Source organism: Pseudorca crassidens, chromosome 5 (assembly GCF_039906515.1).
Source record: "Pseudorca crassidens isolate mPseCra1 chromosome 5, mPseCra1.hap1, whole genome shotgun sequence".
NCBI classification, from domain to species: domain Eukaryota; kingdom Metazoa; phylum Chordata; class Mammalia; order Artiodactyla; family Delphinidae; genus Pseudorca; species Pseudorca crassidens.
The window spans coordinates 82,633,561-82,652,349 of record NC_090300.1 but is presented as its reverse complement, the minus strand read 5'-3'; the positions used below and the strand labels follow the sequence as shown (position 1 = coordinate 82,652,349).

Genomic DNA, 18,789 nt, shown 5'->3' with positions numbered 1-18,789 from the left:
AAAAAAGAGAATACAAACAGTTATAATCAGGAATAAAAGTGGGTACATTACTATCAACCTTACAGAAGTTAGAGGATTATAAGAGAATACTATGAACAACTGTATGCCAACATTAGATAATCTAGATGAAATAGGCAAATTCCTAGAAATACATGAATTACCAAAACTGACTTAAGAAGAAAGAAAATCTGAGCTTAGCTATTCAATGTCAAGTAAGGACATTGAATCAGTACTCAGAAACCTCCTGACAAAGAAAAGTCCAGGATGAGATGGCTTCACTGGTGAATTCTACCAAATATGTAAAGAAGAATTAACACGTATCCTTATCAAACTCTTGCAAAAAAATAGAAGAGGGAACCTTTCCTAATGCATTCTATGAACCAGCATTACTCTGATTACAAACCTAGACAAAGAACACCCAAGATAATAAAATTAAAGACCAATATCCCTTATGAATATACATGCAAATATTCTCAAAGTATTAGCAAACAAAATCCAACAGCATATTAAAAGGATTATATACCATAATCAAGTGAGATTTATCTCAGAAATACAAGAGTGGTTCAACAGAAGAAAATTAAAAAGGTAAAAAAACCACACTAACAGAATGAAGGAAAAATCCCACACATGATCATCTCAATTGGTGCAGAAAAAGGATTTGACAAAATTGAATACCGTTTCATGATTCAAAAAAAAAAAACCACACAAAACAAAAAAATTCAGAAAACTAGAAATAGAAGGGAACGTCCTTAAACTGATAAAAGTCATTCATGATAAGCCCACAGTCATTCTACTCATGGGTGAAAGACTGAAAACTTTCTTCATTAAGATCAAGAACAAGACAAGGATGCCTTTGTTTACCACTTCTATTTTGTACTGGAAGTTCTAGCCAGAGATATTAAGCAAAATAAATAAGTAAAGAGCATCCAAATTAATAAAGAAGTAAAACTATCCCTGTGGCAGATGGCATGATCCTCTATACAGAAAATCCCAAAGAATCCACAAAAGAACTAGAACTAATAATTTAGCAAAGTTGCAGCGTATAAGATAAACACACAGAAATCAGCTGCATTTCTATACATCAGCAATGAAAATTTTGAAAAAGAAATTTTAAAAAATTCCATTTGTAAGTCTCCCAAATAATAAAATACCTAGAAATAAATTTAACCAAGGAGATGTAAAACTTGTACACTGAAAACTACAAAACATTGCTAAAAGAAATTAAAGAAGACCTATGTAAGTGAAAATACATCCCTTGTTCATGAATTGAAATGCTTAATATTGTTTAAGTCATACCCAAAACAATCTAACAGATTTAATGCAGTCACAGCCAAAATACCAATAGCCATTTTAAATAATGAAAAAGCTTATCCTAAAATTCATGTGGAAATGACAAAGCAAAAATAGACAAAACAATACTGAAAAAAGGAGAAAGTTGGAAGACTCACACTTCCCAATTTCAAAACTTCCTGCATAGGTACACATATCAAAACAGTGTGATATTGGCATAAAGATAGACATATAGATCGATGATAGAACTGAGAGTCCAGAAATAAAACCATACATCTATGACCAATTGATTTTTCAACAAGTTACCAGGACAATTCAGTGAGGTTTGGGGTGGGGGGCAGGGAATAGTCTCTTCAACAAATGATACTGAGACAACTGGAAATCCACATGCAAAATATTGGAGATGGACCACTACCTCATACCACTTCCAAAAAAAAAAAAAAATGGATCAATGACTTAACTTTAAGAGATAAAGCTAAAAAACTCTTAGAAGAAAACATAAGGTAAAATGTTCATGACACTGAATTTGGCGATGGATTCTCAAATATGACACCAAAAACACAAGCAACAAAAGAAAAATTGGACTTAAAAATTAAAAATTTTTGCACAAAGGACATTATCAAGAAAGTGAAAAGACCACCTACAGGGAAAATATTTACAAATCGTATGTCTGATAAGGTTCTACTATCCAATATTCAGAGAACTCCTAAAGTTCCATAACAAACAACTCAATTTAAAAATGGGAAAAAGAGTTATATAGATATTTCTCCAAAGAAGATATACAGATGGCCAATAAGCACATGAAAAGATCTTCAACTCACTAATCATCGGGGAAATGCAAATCAAAACCACAATGAAATATCACATACCCAATAGGTGGTGGCTACCATTAAAAAATAAAACCAGAAAATAATGTGTTGACGAGGATGTGGAGAAGTTAGAAACCTTGTGTACTGTTGGTGGGAATGTGAAATTGTACAGCTGCCATGGAAAACACACATTATTGACAATAGCTAAAATATGGAAGCAACCTAATCCACAGTCTATCAGTGGATGAATGGATAAACAAAATATGTGTAAAACATACAGTGGAATTTGTTCAGCCTTAGAAAGGAAGGAAATTCTGACATACGCTACAACATGAATGAACCTTGAGGATACTATGCTAAGTAAACTAAGCCAGTCACAAAAAGAGAAAAATTGTATGATTCCAATTGTATGAGGTACCCAGAGTAGTCATATGTATAGATAAAGAAAGAATTGTGGTTGCCAGGAGCTGGGGGAGAGGGAAATGGGGAGTTATTTTTTAATGGGTAATGTGTTTCATTTTTAGAAGGTGAAAAGAGTTCTGGAGATGGCTGGTGCACAGTACAAATGTGCTTAATACCACTGAGTTGTACACTTAAGATTGGTTAAGATGGTAAATTTTATGTGTATTTTACAATCTTAAAATATTTTATCTTAAAAAGGCATTACTGATTCATGCTACGTAGATGAACCTCAAAAACATTACATGAAGTGAAAGAAGCCAGACAAAAGGCCACATATTGTATGATTCCATTTATATGAAATATGCGGAATAAGTAAATCCTTAGAAACAGAGAGCAGATTGACGGTCATCAGTGGCTAGGGAAGAGTAGAGTGGGCAGTGACTGCTTAATGGGTCAGTGCTGTTTTTTGTGGTGATGAAAATGTTTTGGAGCTATATAGTGGTAGTTGTTGCACAACATTGTGAATGTACTAAATGCCACTGAACTGTACATTTTAAAATGGTTTTATATGAATTTCACCTCAATAAAAACTGTAGGAAAAAAATTTTTAAAACTGGTGAAATATGAATGAAGTCTAGAGTTCAGCCAATAGTGCACCAAGGTGACACTGGGAAAGGAGAATGAGAAATTTATGTATTCTATTTGCTACTTTCCTCTAAATGTAAAATTATTCCAAAATGAAATATTTCCTTTAAAAAAAAATGGGCAAACTACTTGAAAAGACTCTTTGCCAAAGAAGATAGATGGCAAATAAGCACATGAAAAGATATTCAACATCATTAGCCACTAGAGGAATGCAAATTTAAACAAGAATGGAATGCCACTAAATACGCATTAGAATGGCTAAAATTAAGCATACTGGCAAAAACGAAGTGATGATGAGGATAGCACAGATCAACTGAAACTCTCATACTCTGCTGGTGGGAATGCAAAATGGTATAAGCATTGTAGAAAAAAGATTGGCATTTTCTTATAAAGTTAAAACACAATTACTCTATTATCTAACAATCCCATTCCTGGGTACTTACTCTAGAGCAGCAGTCCCCAGCCTTTTTGGCACCAGGGACCGGTTTCGTGGAAACCGTGGGAAAAAACAATTTTTCCACAGATGAGGGGAGGGGATAGTTCAGGCAGTAATGCGAGGGATGGGGAGTAATGGGGAGTGGCAGATGAAGCTTCACTGGCTCGCCTGCCGCTCACCTACTACTGTGTGGCCTGGTTCCTAACAGGCCATGGACTGGTACCTGGGGGTTGGGGACCCCTGTTCTACACAATGAAAAGTGATCTTCACTCAAAAATTTATATATAGATTTCATAGCAGCTTTAATTGTAATAGCCAAAAGCTAGAAACAACCCACATGTCCTTCAACTGGTGAATGGTTAAACAAAATGTGGCACCTTATACCATTAAATGCTATTCAGCAATAAATTATCTCAAGATAATTGCACTGAGTGAAATAAAGCTGATCTTAAAAGGTTAAGTACTATATGAATCCATTTATATAGCAGTCTTGAAATAAAATTATAGAGCTGGAAAACTGATTAGTGTTTGCCAAAAGTTAGGAATGGGTGAGGGAAGGACTAGTGTGGCTATAAAGAAGTAACACGGGAGATCCTGTTGATGATGGAACAGTTCTGAATCTTGATTATAGTGGTAGTTCCCCAAATTGACACATGTGACAAAATTATTTGGAACTACACATACATACAAATAAGTACATCTAAAACTGACAAATTTGAGTAAGCTCTGTGAATTGTACAAATGTCATCTTGGTTTTGATTTTAAACTATAGTTATGCAAGATATTAGTGATGGGGAAATGGGTGAAGGGTATATGGAAACTCCCTGTACGCTTTTAAAAATAACATATATATATATATATATTTTACTTTTTATACAATTTTTAAAGGTTATACCCAATTTAGTTATTACAAAATATTGGTTATATCCTCTGTGTTGTACAATACATCCTTGTAGCCTATAATACACCCAATAGTTTATAACACCCACTCCCCCACCCCTATGTTGCCCCTCCCACCTCCCCACTGGTAACCACTAGATTGTTCTCTGTATCTGAGTCTGCTTCCTTTTTGTTATATTCACTAGTTCGTTGTATTTTTTAGATTGCACATATAAGTGATATCATACAGTATTTGTCTTTGTCTGACTGACTTCATTTAGCAAATGCCCTCCAAGACAAACCATGTTGCAGCAAATGGCAAAATTTTTTATGGCTGTGTAGTATTCCACTGTGTGTGTGCATGGGTGTGTGTTTTATATATATATATTTATATATATAACATCTTCCTTATCTATCCATCTGTCGATGGACACTTAAGTTGCTTCCATATCTTAGCAATTGTAAATAATGCTGCTATGTACATTGGGGTGCATGTATCTTTTCAAATTAGTGTTTTGGGTTTTTTTTGGATATCTACCTAGGAGTGGAATTGCTCGTTCATATGGTAGTTCTATTTTTAGTTTTTTGAGAAACCCTCATGCCATTTTCCACAGTGGCTGCACCAATTTACATTCCCACTAACAGTGTATGAGGGTTCCCTTTTCATATTTTTAATATAATTAATGTTTTAAAGCAATTTTACATATTGCGTATTCCCCTTCCCTCCCCCCCCCCGAGAGCCTTCCCCACTCTTAACATCCTCCACCAGAACGGTACGTTTGTTATAACTGATGAACCTATATGAATACATCATCATCTCCCCAAATCCATAGTTTGCAATAGGGCTTACACTTGATGTTTTAACATATGTATAATGACATGTATCCATCATTATAATACATTACAGTGTAATACAGAATAGTTTTACTGCTCTGAAAATCTTGCATCACCCTGCTCATCCCTCCTTCCCCCTTAACTGCTAGCAACCACAGATCTTTTTACTGTCTCCATAATTTTGCCTTTTTGAGACTATCATACAGTTGGAATCACACAGTATGCAGTCTGTTCAGATTGACTTCCCTCCTTTAGTAATATGTAACTAAGTTTCCTTTATGTTATTTTCATGGCTTGATAGCTCATTTCTTTTCAGCACTGAATAATATTCCATTGTCTGGATGTACCACAGTTTATTTATCCATTCAGGCTTTTGTATGGACATAAGTTTAACCTCTTTGGGTAAATACCAAGGAGTATGATTGCTGATCATATGGTAAAATTATGTTTAGCTTTTTAAGAAACTAGCAAACTGTCTTTCCACAATCAATTTAGCATTCCCACCATCAATGAGAGTTCCTGTTGTTACACATCCATTCTAGCATTTGGTGTTGACAGTGTCTTAGATTTTTGCCATTCTAATAGCTGTGTAGTGGTTTCTCATTCTTGTTTTGATTTGAAATTTAAAATATTTTTGTGTGGTCATTTGCCATCTGTCTTCTGGTGTGGTATCTGTTTAGACCTTTTGCCCATTTTTTAGTCAGGTTGTTTTCTTTTTGTTGAATTTTAAGAGTTCTTTGTGTATTTTGGTTAACGGTCCTTTATCAGATATATATTTTGCAACCATTTTCTTCTAGTCTGCGGCTTGCCTTCTCATTTTCTTGATAATGTCTTTTACAAAGTAGAAGTTTTCAATTTTAGTGAAGTCAAACTTACCAATCTTTCTTTCATGGATTGTGCCTTTGTGTTTGATAATGTCTTTTTAGATGTAACACCAAAGTCATCTACATTTTCTCCTATGTTCTCTTCTAGTAGTTTTACAATTTTGTATTTAACATTTAGGACTATGATCAATTTTGAGTTAACTTTTGTGAAGGGTGTAAAGTCTGTCTAGATTTGTTTTTTATGTATGTATATGTCTAGTTGTTCCAGTACCATTTGTTGAGAAGACTATCTTTTCTCCATTGTATTGCTTTTGCTCCTTTCTCAAGGATCAGTTAACTATATTTGTTGAATCTGTTTCTAGGCTATTTCATTCCAATGATATATTTATCTTTTTACCAATATCATCTGTCTTCACTACTTTAGGTTTATAATAAGTCTTAAAGTCAAGTAGCATCAGTCCTAAGACTTTGTTCTTCTCCTTTAGTATCCTATTGGGTATTCTGGGTCTTTCTCCTCTCCATATAAACTTTAGAATCCGTTTGTCAACATCCACAAAGTAACTTGCTGGAATTTTTATTGGGATTGTGTTGAATCTATAGATCAAGTTGGGAAGAAGTGATGGCTTGACAGTATTGAGCCCTCCTATCCATGAACATGGAATCTCTCTCCATTTATTTGTTCTTCAGTTTCTTTTATCAGTAAGGAATTTTTGTAATTTTATAGTTTTCTTCATATAGATCATGCACATATTTTGTTAGATTTATATAACATGCTTTGTTAGATTTATACCTAAGTATTTTATTTTTCAGGATACTAGTGTAAATGTTAATTGCTTTTAATTTCAAATTCTGTTGCTAGTATATAGGAAGGTTTTTGTCCCATGTGAATGCTTACCAAAGGGTGACCTCAGCTGGGGAGCATTTTAACACTCAAGTAGATAGAACGACCCATTCTGTGGATACCAGTCAGCTTCTTTCCCAGCCACCCTGTCATCGCCAAATGTGCTCATGAACAGAGTAACCATGGTCGCAGGGATGCAAGTTATGCAAAGGCTCAGCAACATGGACTTCCACTCACCAAGGTCATCTTGACTACAACCACTGTTGAGTGCCCATTATGACAACAGCAAAAATCAACACTGTCTCCAATATGGCACCATGTCTCAGGTGATCATTTACCTGGTGGCAGGTTGATGACCCTGAACTTTCATCATGGAAGGAACAGCATGTTGTTCTTACTAGAATAGACACTTACACTGGATATGGATCTGCCTTCCCTGAATGGAATGCTTCTACTAGAACTATTATCCATGGGCTAACAGAATGCCTTATTATGATATTCTGCATAGCATTACTTTTCATCAAGGAACTCATTTCACAACAAATGAAGTATGGCATCGGGCCAATGCTTATGGGGGGCATTGGGCCAATGCTTATGGGGGGCATTGGGCCAATGCTTATGGGGGGCATTGGGCCAATGCTTATGGGGTCACTGGTCTAACAATGTTCCTCACCATCCTAAAGCAAATATATATATATATATATATATATATATATATATATATATACACACACACACACAGCTATTAATCTATTGATTAATGTTAGGGTGGTATATCTTTCTCTATCCGTTTACTTTTAATCTGTATATGTATCCTTAAATTTCTTGTAGACAACATAAAGTTGGGTCCCTTTTTTTTTTTTTTTTTTGGCGGTACGCAGGCCTCTCACTGTTGTGGCCTCTCCCGCTGTGGAGCACAGTCTCCGGATGCGCAGGCTCAGCGGCCATGGCTCACGGGCCCAGCCGCTCTGCAGCATGTGGGATTCTCCCAGACCGGGGCACGAACCCATGTCCCCTGCATCGGCAGGCGGACTCTCAACCACTGTACCACCATGGAAGCCCTGGGTCCCATTTTTTGAATCACTTTGATAGTCTGTCTTTTAATTGATGTATTTAGACAATTGACATTTAAAGTAATTATATAGTTGGAATAATGTCTACCACAGTTGTTACTTTCTATTCATTTCCCTTCTTCTTTGTTTCTGTTTTCTTCTTCCACTTATTTCTTCTTTTTGTGGTTTGAATTGGGCATTTTATATGATTCCTTTTCCTCTCCTTTCTTAGCTTATCAATTATACTTCTTTTTTACTTTTTTTTTTAGCAGTTGCCCTAAAGTTTGCAATATACATTTACAACAGATACAAGTCCACTTTTAAATAATACTGTACTGCTTCATGGATAGTGCAAGTATCTTATAATAACAAAATATTCCTAATGTCTCCCTCCTGTTACTTGTATTACTACTGCCATTCATTTCACTTATCCACAAGCTATACTGCTATCCTGTATACTTTTTGGGAACTTGGTGTGGTTATATATTTATTTCAAAATAAAAAGCAAAAAACTGTACCATTTCTAAAAAACACTGTGCCCTGGAACAAAAATCAATATCTAAAGAATAGAAAACAAATAGCACTTAATAACACAGGCATCCAGGCAATGATACCATGTCAACAGGAAAATACAATCCATGATAAATGGAAAATACAATTGATAAAGACAAAATATCAGTCAGTAGAAACTGACCCAGAAGTGACACACAGGATAAAATTAGTGGACAAGGACATTAAATCAGCTATTGTAAATATACAGATGATCCTTGACTTACAATGGTTCAACTTACAGTTTTTCAACTTTATGATGATGCAAATGCAATACACATTCAGTAGAAACCATACTTCAAATTTTGAATTTTGATCTCTTCCCAGGCTAGAAATGTGCAGTACAATACTCTCTTGTGATGCTGGGCAGCAACAGTGAGCCACAGCTCCCAGTCAACCACATCATCATGAGGGTTAACAACTGATACACTTCTAAGCATTCAGTGCCCATACTAACATTTTGTTTTTTACTGTCAGCATAGTATTCAATAAATTACATGAGATATTCAACACTTTATTATAAAATAGGCTTCGTGTTAAATTATTTTGCCCAACTGTATTAAGGTAGGCTAGGCTAAGCTATGATGTTTGGTAGGTTAGGTGTATTAAATGCATTTTCGACATAGGATATATTCAATTTATGATGGCTTTATTGGGACTTAACCCCCTCATAACTCGAAGATCTATACCTCATATATTCAAGGAGATAGAGGAAAGCACCAGCATGTTAAGAAGAGACATGGAAAATATAAAAAAGACCTGAATTAAACTTCTAGAAGTGAAAAATACATATGAGATGAAATATACACTGGACGGGATTAACATCAGAATTGACACTGAAAAAGAAAACATTGCTGAAATCAAAGATTTACCATCCAAAATGACACAAAGGAAGAAAAAGACCAAAATCAGTGAACAGAGAATGAGCAATCTATTGTTCAACTTCAAGTTGCCTAATAAACATGCAATAGGATTCCTAGGAGAGGAAAGAAATGATGGGACAGAAAAAATGTTTGAAAAACTAATGCCAAAAATCTTTCTAATTTGATGAACATGTAAATCCACAGATCAAAAAAATTCAATGAACTTCAAGCATAAGAAACATGAAGAAAATTACGCCAAAGCACATCATAATCAAGTCATAAAAAACCAGCCAGCCGAAAAAATATATATATATATTAACATATAGAGGAACAAATAACAGCAGACTTCTCCTCAAATTATACAAGCTAGAAGACAGTGGAAGAACATATTTAAAGTACTGAAAGAAATTGTCAATCTACATTTCTATACTTGACAAAATATCATTGAAAAGTGAAGGTAAAATATATTACAGACCCAAAAGCTAAAAGAATCCAGCACTAGAAAATCAGCACTACAAGAAATATTATAGGAAGTCCTTCTGGAAAGAAAGGAAAATAATACCAGAGGGAAATCTAGATCTACACAGAAATGAAGAGCACTGGAAATGGTAAATGCATGAGTAAGTAAAAACAATTACTTACTTAGTTTGTAAATCTCTTTAAAAGATAATTGATGACTGGAAACACCCCAAATATTCATCAGCAGGTAAATAGTTAAGCAAATTGTGGCATATCCATACAGTCAAATACTCCTCAGCGATAAAAAGAAATGAGCTCTTAATACATACAACAACATGGTGGAATCTCAAACTAATCATAGTGAGTAAAAGAAGCCAGACAAAATCAAGTATAAGTTGTATGATGCTCTAATATAAAATTCTATGAAATGTAAATTAATGTATAGTAACAGAAAGTACATCAGTGGTTGTTGAGAGTAGAGCGCCAATAGGGAGAGGCAGGATAGAGGGATTACAAATAGAAATGAGAAAACTGACCAGAGGTGATGGATATATTTATTATTTTTACTGTGAGATTAAGAACAGATTAGTGGTTGTCAATTTTAAATATGTGCAGTATGTCAATTATATCTCAACCTGTGCTGAGGAATGTAATTGTCAAATAAGAATCTATCATCCAAGAATGAAGGGGAGCAATGACTTGTTCAGACATCCAAAAATTAAGAGTTTACCATCTGTAGACTGTTAGCTTACATTTTAAGTTCTAGCCAATGAAATTATATAAAAGATATATTATGTATATGTATTCAAAAGAATGCAATAAAAAGTATTATACTTACAGGGGATAAAATTTTATACCTGAAATCTCAAGAGAATCAACTGAAAACTAATAAAAATAGAGTGAGTATTCAGTGATGTGGCTGATTACAGATTCATACCCCAGTAGTAAATAAACAAACATCAACTTTAAAATGGGGAAAACCACGTTTATAATGCTATCAAAAAGATAATATGTAGTAATAAACTTGAATCCATAGGATCTATGTGAAAATGATTTTAACCTCTATTAAAGAACATTTAAAGGACTTGAATTAATGATAAGACATACATTGCTTTCTTCCTTTTGGATAAGAAGACTTGAAATTGGTGTACATTTTATACTTTAGAAATAAATAATTCTACTGAAAATAACAGTAGAAAAATCTACTGATTTTTCAGAGGAGTAAAAGGTGATTTTAACATTCATCTGAAAATGTCAACATGTAAGATAGCCAGGAAAATTCTGAAAAACAAGTCATAACTATCTGGTCTAGCCCCACCAGATAGTTAAATACAGTATTAAATTACTGTTTAAAATATATTATGTATCTACTAATAATTATACCAATTTTGGTACTGATGTATAGAAAGTTCAATCAGTAGAACAAAGCAGAAAATTCAGAAAGAGACCCAAATGCATACATAAATTTTTTCATTGTAAATAAGTAGTCTTGAAAATCAGGTAGGCCATTCAATAAATAAAGATAGGTCATTTAATAAATGTTTTGGGGATGAGTAACCGGGCATCAGAAAAGTAATCTCCTTAAGCCAAAATAAATTCTAGATGATAAAAATATAAATGTATAGAGAAAAACCATGAAAAGTGCTAGAAGAAAACATGAGAAATATTTAGGCTTTGCTAAAGATGGCATAAAATTCAATACCCATGTAAAAACAAAACAAAAAAGTTGATAAATTTGATTATATAAAAATATAGAAAAAATACAAATGACAGTCTGCAATAACTTGACAAATAAGACTAGTTTCTATAATGTGCAAAGTGCTCATACATAAACAAGAAATGGAAGAAAACACTGGACAAATTTACAAAGGTTAAGTACTGGTAGTTCACAAAGAAATATAAGTGTCTTTAGAATAAAAAGGTGTCCAACACTCATTATTAAAGAAATGAATATTAAAACAGTATTTTTCCTATTAGATCAACAAATATCAAAGAATTGTATAAAGCAAAATGTTAGTGAAAATGTTGGGAGACTGGAGTTCTTATATACTGTTGGTGTGAATGTAAATTGGTTAACCATTTTTGGAAACCATTTGCAATCAAAACTTAAAATGCATATTCTTTTGCCAAGCAATTTCAATTCTGAGAATTCATTCTACAGATATAATCATGCATGTGTACAAAGAAGTATTACTACGGTCATTAAAGTTTGTTTTGAAATAGTAAATGCTGAAAGCCTAATGTTCATTAATAAGAAAATAGTCAAATTAATTGTTATATAGCCCTAAAAATGGATACTTTTTTCCTTTGTAAACTATTATACTATACTAAAAACAATTATGTATATCTATATGGAATGGCCTCCAAGGCACAGTGTGAAATGGAAAAAATACTAAGGTACAAAATATTGTGAAATGTGCTTCCACTTCTTTTGAAAAATGATTAGAATAATTCTGGAAGGATACTCAAAGAAAATGTTAACACTCTGTCTAAATGGGAGGTGGGACTCTGAGGGAATTAAGCTAAAATTTTAAAATTAAAAGTTATTTTAAAGAAAAGTAAATTGGAGATGGATACTACAGTATCCAGAGAACACTGTTAGAGCATAACATTGCATAGTATATACAATAATAAAACTCAGTCTTAATCTTTTTAACCAAACAATTTAAACTCAACGTATTAGGATATTTCCCCCTCAAAAGGAATAGATTCAAATTATTCATTATAAGTTTTCACATGACTTAGAAAATATATACTGTATGTACAGTTCATTGTGAAAGGAATATTCAGACACAAAAACATTAAGAAGTGATTATTGGTTTGCAAGTGTTTTACAAGGAAGTTCAGAATTTGAAGAACTGGCTCACTGCATGTAAATTACAGCAGGTGTTTGAAAGAAACAAAAAACTCATAAGCTTTTTCAAAGTTCAGGTAAATTTGTTAATACTGGGAGAGGGGGGATGATTTTACCCACATGATTATTATATCTTTAGACATTAGTTTTGCAAATTTCAGGAATTACAACATTTTGTTAAGCAATGAGCAAGTTAGCAACACAAGATTTCATCTCTTTGGAGACTATTTAGATAGACTAACTTCTTTCTTATTTGTTTCTCAGCATACACTGTGGGTTCACCCCCACACACACACTCTTCCCACTCTTAACATGGGACTTGAAGTGAACACTTACTTATGTGGTGCAGGGTAAGGTGTCAGTTTGCTTCTTCATCATCAATCAGGATATACTGGTGTTTTAATGTTACAATTTTTTGTTATTTCAAGTTATGGTCCAAGATGACAACATAGCAGACTTTTGAACTCACCTCCTCCCACTGATACACCAAATCTAAAGCTCTAAATGGAGCAATTTCCTCTGAAAGATGTCCAGAAGTAGCTGATTAACTTCTAAACATTGGATGAATGAGAAAATACCCATGCGGAAACAGGTCTTGGCATACTCTCAAATACTGGGAGCCACTAAGAACAAAAATGAGCTTGGACAATCACAAAGGATTTAGAGACTACCAAGAGCTCATGCCAGGCTGAATGCTAAGGGTCACCTCCTGTAAAATGCCACTCCATCAAGCCTGGGGGAGGCCACAGCTTTGTCTATTGTGTAGAAACCAACACAAGGAAAACAAAGAAGGAGGAACATAATCCAAACAAAAGAAAAAGGTAAACTCCAGAAACAGAACTTAGTGAAACAGAGATAAGTGACTTACCTGATAAAGTGTTCAAAATAAGAACAATGCATTGAACAATGAATTTAAACAAAGAGATAGAAAATATATGAAAGTACCAAAAAGAAATCACAAACCTGAAGAATACAATAACTGCACAGAAAAATAGAGGCATTCAACAGACTGGATGGAGCAGAAAAGGATCAGTGAACTGTAAGACAGGAGAGTGGATTACATATAATCAGAAAAAAAAAGAGAGTGAAGATTACTTAGGGGACTTATAGGACAACATCCAGTGGACCAGTATTTGCATTATAGGGATCCCAGATGGAGAAGAAAGAGAAAAGGAAGAAACTTATTTGAAGAAATACTGGCTGAAAACTTCCGTAATCTGGGGAAGGAAACAGACATCTAGATCCAGGAAGCCCAGAAAGTTCAAAATAAGATAAATCCAAAGAGACCTATATCAAGACACATAATTGTCCAAAGTTAAAGACAAGGACAGAACCTTAAAAGTAATAAGAGAAAAACAACTTGTTATCTACAATGGAATTTCCCATAAGACTATTAGCAGATTAGCAGAAAATTTGTAGGCCATCATGGAGTGGCATGATATATTCAAAGTGCTAAAAGAAGGAAAAAAACCTGCCAAATAAGTAACCTCTACCCAGAAAAGTTGTTCTTCAGAATTGAAGTAGAGATAAAGAGTTTTCCAAACAAGCAAAAGCAGAAAGAGTTCATCACCACTAGACTGGCCTTGAAAAAGTTATTAAAGGGATTTCTTTAATTTGAAACAAAAGGGTGTTAATTAGTAACAGGAAAACATATGAAAGTATAAATCTCACTAAGTAAATATATAGTAGAATTAAGAATAATCTAATGTTGTAATGGAGGTGGGTAAATCAGTTATAAATCTAGTATGAAGGCTAAAAGACAAAAGTAGTAAAAATAACTATAGCTAAAATAATTTCTTAAAGGATACACAAGATAAAAAGATGTAAATTATGATGCCAAAAATACAAAATTTGGGAGGGAGTGTAAAAATATACAGCTTCAGAATGCATTTGAACTTAAGTTGTTATGAACTTAAAACAGACTGTTATAAATATGTTTGTATACCTAAAACTAATACAGTTGTTCCTTGGTATCACTGGGGGATTGGTTCTAGGACTCCATGATGATACCAGAATCTGCAGATGCTCAAGTCCTTTCTATAAAATGTCATAGTATGGTTGGCCCTCCATACCTGAGGGTTCCGTGGTTGGTTGAATCCATGGATGTGGAACCCATGGACACAGAGGTACAATGTTATGTGTCAAAAAATACATCAAGTTTTAAGGAATTAAAATAATGGTTTATATAAGCCTCATGGTAACCACAAAGAAAAACTTGTATTATATACATAAAAGAGAAAGGAAATCTAATCATACCACTACAGGAAAGCATCCAATCACAAAGGAAGAGAGCAAGAAAAGAAAGAAACAGCACTTATAAACAGCCAGAAAACAATTAACAAAATGGCAGTAAGTTCATACCTATCAATAGTTCCTCTAAATACGAATGGACTAAATTATTCAATGAAAAGACAAAGAGTGGCTTGAATGGTTTTATTGGGTTAGCCAAATAGTTCATTTGGGTTTTCCCCGTAACAGCTTATGGAAAAACCTGAATGAACTTTTTGGCCAGCCCAACTTAAAAATAAATAAATAAATATTAAGAGTTATAGAGGCAGAAATAGACAACAGTAGAAATAGTAGGGGAATATCCCAATTTCATCAAATGACAGTTCATCCAGACAGAAAATCAACTAATGTGTCAAATAAGAAATCAAAAGAAAAATTAAAAATCTCTTGACACAAATGAAAATGGAAATACAATATAACAAAACTTACGGTATGCAGCAAAAGCAGTTCTAAGAGGGAAGTTCATAGTGATAAATGCCTACATTAAGAAACAAAATCTCAAACAACCCAATATACCTCAGGAACTGGAAAAAAGAAGGACAAATGAAGCCCAAAATTAGTAGAAGGAAGGAAATAAAGATCAGAACAGAAATAAATGAAATAGAGACTAAAAAGACAGTAGAAAAGATCAAAGAGCTGGTTTTTGAAAATACAAAATATACAAACCTTTAGCCAGATTCAAAGAAGAGAGGACTAAAATAAATAGTCAGAAATGAAAGAGGAGACGTTACAACTGGTACCACAAAAATACAAAGAATCGTAACATTCTACTATGAGAAATTGTATGCCAACAATTTGGAGAACCTAGAAGAAATAGATCAATTCTTAGATACAACCTCCTGGGACCAAGTCATGAAGAAATACAAAATCTGAACAGACCAGTTACTAGTAAAGAGATTAAATTAGTAATCAAACACCTCTTCACTGGTCAATTCTACCAAACATTAAAAGAATTAACAACACTCCTTCTCAAATTCTTCCAAAAAATAAAGAGGAGGGAACACTTCCAAACTCATTTTACAAGGCCAATATTACCCTGATACCAAAACCAGAAAAGGACACTACAAGAGAAGAAAATAACAGGCTAATATCACTGATGAACATAGATACAAAATCCTCAACAAAATATTATCAAACCAAATTCAGCAGTACATTAAGAGGATCTTATGATCAAGTAGAATTTATTCCAGGGATGAAAGCATGTTTCAACATATGCAAATTAATGTGATATATCATATTAACAAAATGAAGAAAAATTATATGATCATCTTGATAGATGCAGGAAAAACGTTTGACAAAATTCAGTATCTGTTTTTAATAAAAATTCACAACCAAGAGAGCATAGAGGGAATGTGCCTCAACACATACTGAAGACCATAAATTGACAAGGCCACAACTAACACCGTACTTAGAAGTGAAAAGCTGAAAGCTTTTCCTCCAAGATCAGGAATAAGACAAGGATGCCCATTCTTGCCACTTTCATTTAACATAATACTGGAAGTTCTAGCCAGAGCAATAAGGCAAGAAATGTAAAGGGCATCCAAATCAGAATAGAAGAAGTAAAACTTTCTCTATTTGCAGATGACATAATCTTTACAGAAAACCACAAAGACTCCACCAAAAACTGTTAGAACTAATCAACAAATTCAGCAAAATTCCAAGATAGAAAATCAATATATAAAAGTCAATTGCGGGCTTCCCTGGTGGCATAGTGGTTGAGAGTCCACCTGCCGATGCAGGGGACACAGGTTCGTGCCCCGGTCCGGGAAGATCCCACATGCTGCGGAGCGGCTAGGCCCGTGAGCCATGGCCGCTGAGCCTGCACATCCAGAGCCTGTGCTCCGCAACGGGAGAGGCCACAACAGTGAGAGGCCCGCGTACCAAAAAAAAAAATTTTAAAAAGTCAATTGCCCAGCTTCCCTGGTGGTGCAGTAGTTGAGAGTCCGCCTGCCGATGCAGGGGACACGGGTTCGTGCCCCGGTCCGGGAAGATCCCACATGCCGCAGAGCAGCTGGGCCCGTGAGTCATGGCCGCTGAGCCTGCGCGTCTGGAGCCTGTGCTCCGCAATGGGAGAGGCCACAACAGTGAGAGGCCCGCATACCGCAACAAACAAACAAAAAAGTCAATTACCTTTCTATACACCAACAACAAATTATCAGAGAAATTAAGAAAAGAATAAAATATCCAGGAATAGATTTTACTGGGGAGTTGAAAGATCTAGACACTGAAAATAAGATGTTAATGAAAGAAACTGAATAAAACACAAATAAATGGAAAGATATTCTGTGCTCATGGATTGGAAGAACTAATATTTTTTAAACGTCCATACAGATTTAATGCAACCCCCTATGAAAATTCCAGTGGTATTTTTCACAGAAATAGAACAATCCTAAAATTTGTATGGAACCACGAAGGACCCCAAGGAGTCAAAGCAATCTTGAGAAAGAAGAACAAAGCTAGAGGCATCACATTTTCTGGTTTCAAACTGTTTCAAAGTTATAGCAATCAAAACAATATGGTATTGGCACAAAAACAGACACAGATCAATGGAACAGAAGAGAGATCCCAGAAATAAATTTATGCATATATCGTCAATTGATTTACAACAAAGAAGCCAAGAGTATACAATAGGGAAAGTATTCTCTTTCAAAATATTCTGGTGCTGGGAAAACTGGACAGCCACATGCAAAAGAATGAAACTTAACCTCTGTTTTACACCATACAGAAAAGCAACTCAAAATGGATTAAAGACTTGAATGTAAGACCTGAAACCTTAAAACTTCTAGAAGAAAACATAGGCAATATGCTCTTTGACATCAGTCTTAGCATTATTTTTTTTGGATTTGACACTAAAAGCAAAATTAAACTACATCAAACTAAAAAAGCTTCTGCATAACAAATGAAACCATCAATAAATGAAAAGTCATCCTACAGAATGGGAGAAAATATTTGCAAATCATATATCTTATAAGGGATAATATTCAAACTATATAAAGAGGTCATACAACTCAGTAACAAAAATCAAACAATCTGATTTAAAAAATGGGCAAAGGTATTGGGGTGCTGGTGTGATGAACTGGGAGATTGGGATTGACATATATACACTAATATGTATAAAATAGATAATAAGAACCTACTGTATAAAAAAATAAAATAAAATTCAAATCAAAAAAAATAATAAGGGAGGGAGGGAAAGAAGAGTTACCTCTGAACTATAAAAGTAAGCAAGGGACACACTAACAAACGTAGTAAGGTAGATAGCTAGTGGGAAGCAGCCGCATGGCACAGGGATATTGGCTCGGTGCTTTGTGACAGCCTGGAGGGGTGGGATAGGGAGGGTGGGAGGGAGGGAGACGTAAGAGGGAAGAGATATGGGAACATACGTATATGTATAACTGATTCACTTTGTTATAAAGCAGAAACTAACACATCATTGTAAAGTAATTATACCCCAATAAAGATGTTAAAAAAAAAAAAAGAAAAAAGAAAAAAGAGAAGGAAAGCTGATAAACATGAAAATAAAAATGTGTCTAAATATGAAAAAAAAAAAAGTAAGCAAGGGTAAAGTTATGTGGGTTTTCATATATTTTAACTAACTGTTTGATACTGGCAACATTTTATATAGTTCAAAGCAAAGCCTTTTTATTTCATTTGTTTTCATGAATTTTAAAATCCAATACTTATTTTGATTTAGTATTATGTTGAACATTTATTTCACCATAGAATCACCCTCTGTGGCATAGGCATAATACTAATTTTCATT

The 18,789-nt window shown here is 34.2% G+C and overlaps 1 protein-coding gene across 4 annotated transcripts in view; it reads left to right on the top strand.

Moving 5' to 3' along the window:
- The window catches only part of STXBP5L (syntaxin binding protein 5L), a 371,562-nt gene that overhangs the window by 319,519 nt on the left and 33,254 nt on the right, over positions 1-18,789 (top strand). The window lies entirely within an intron of this gene.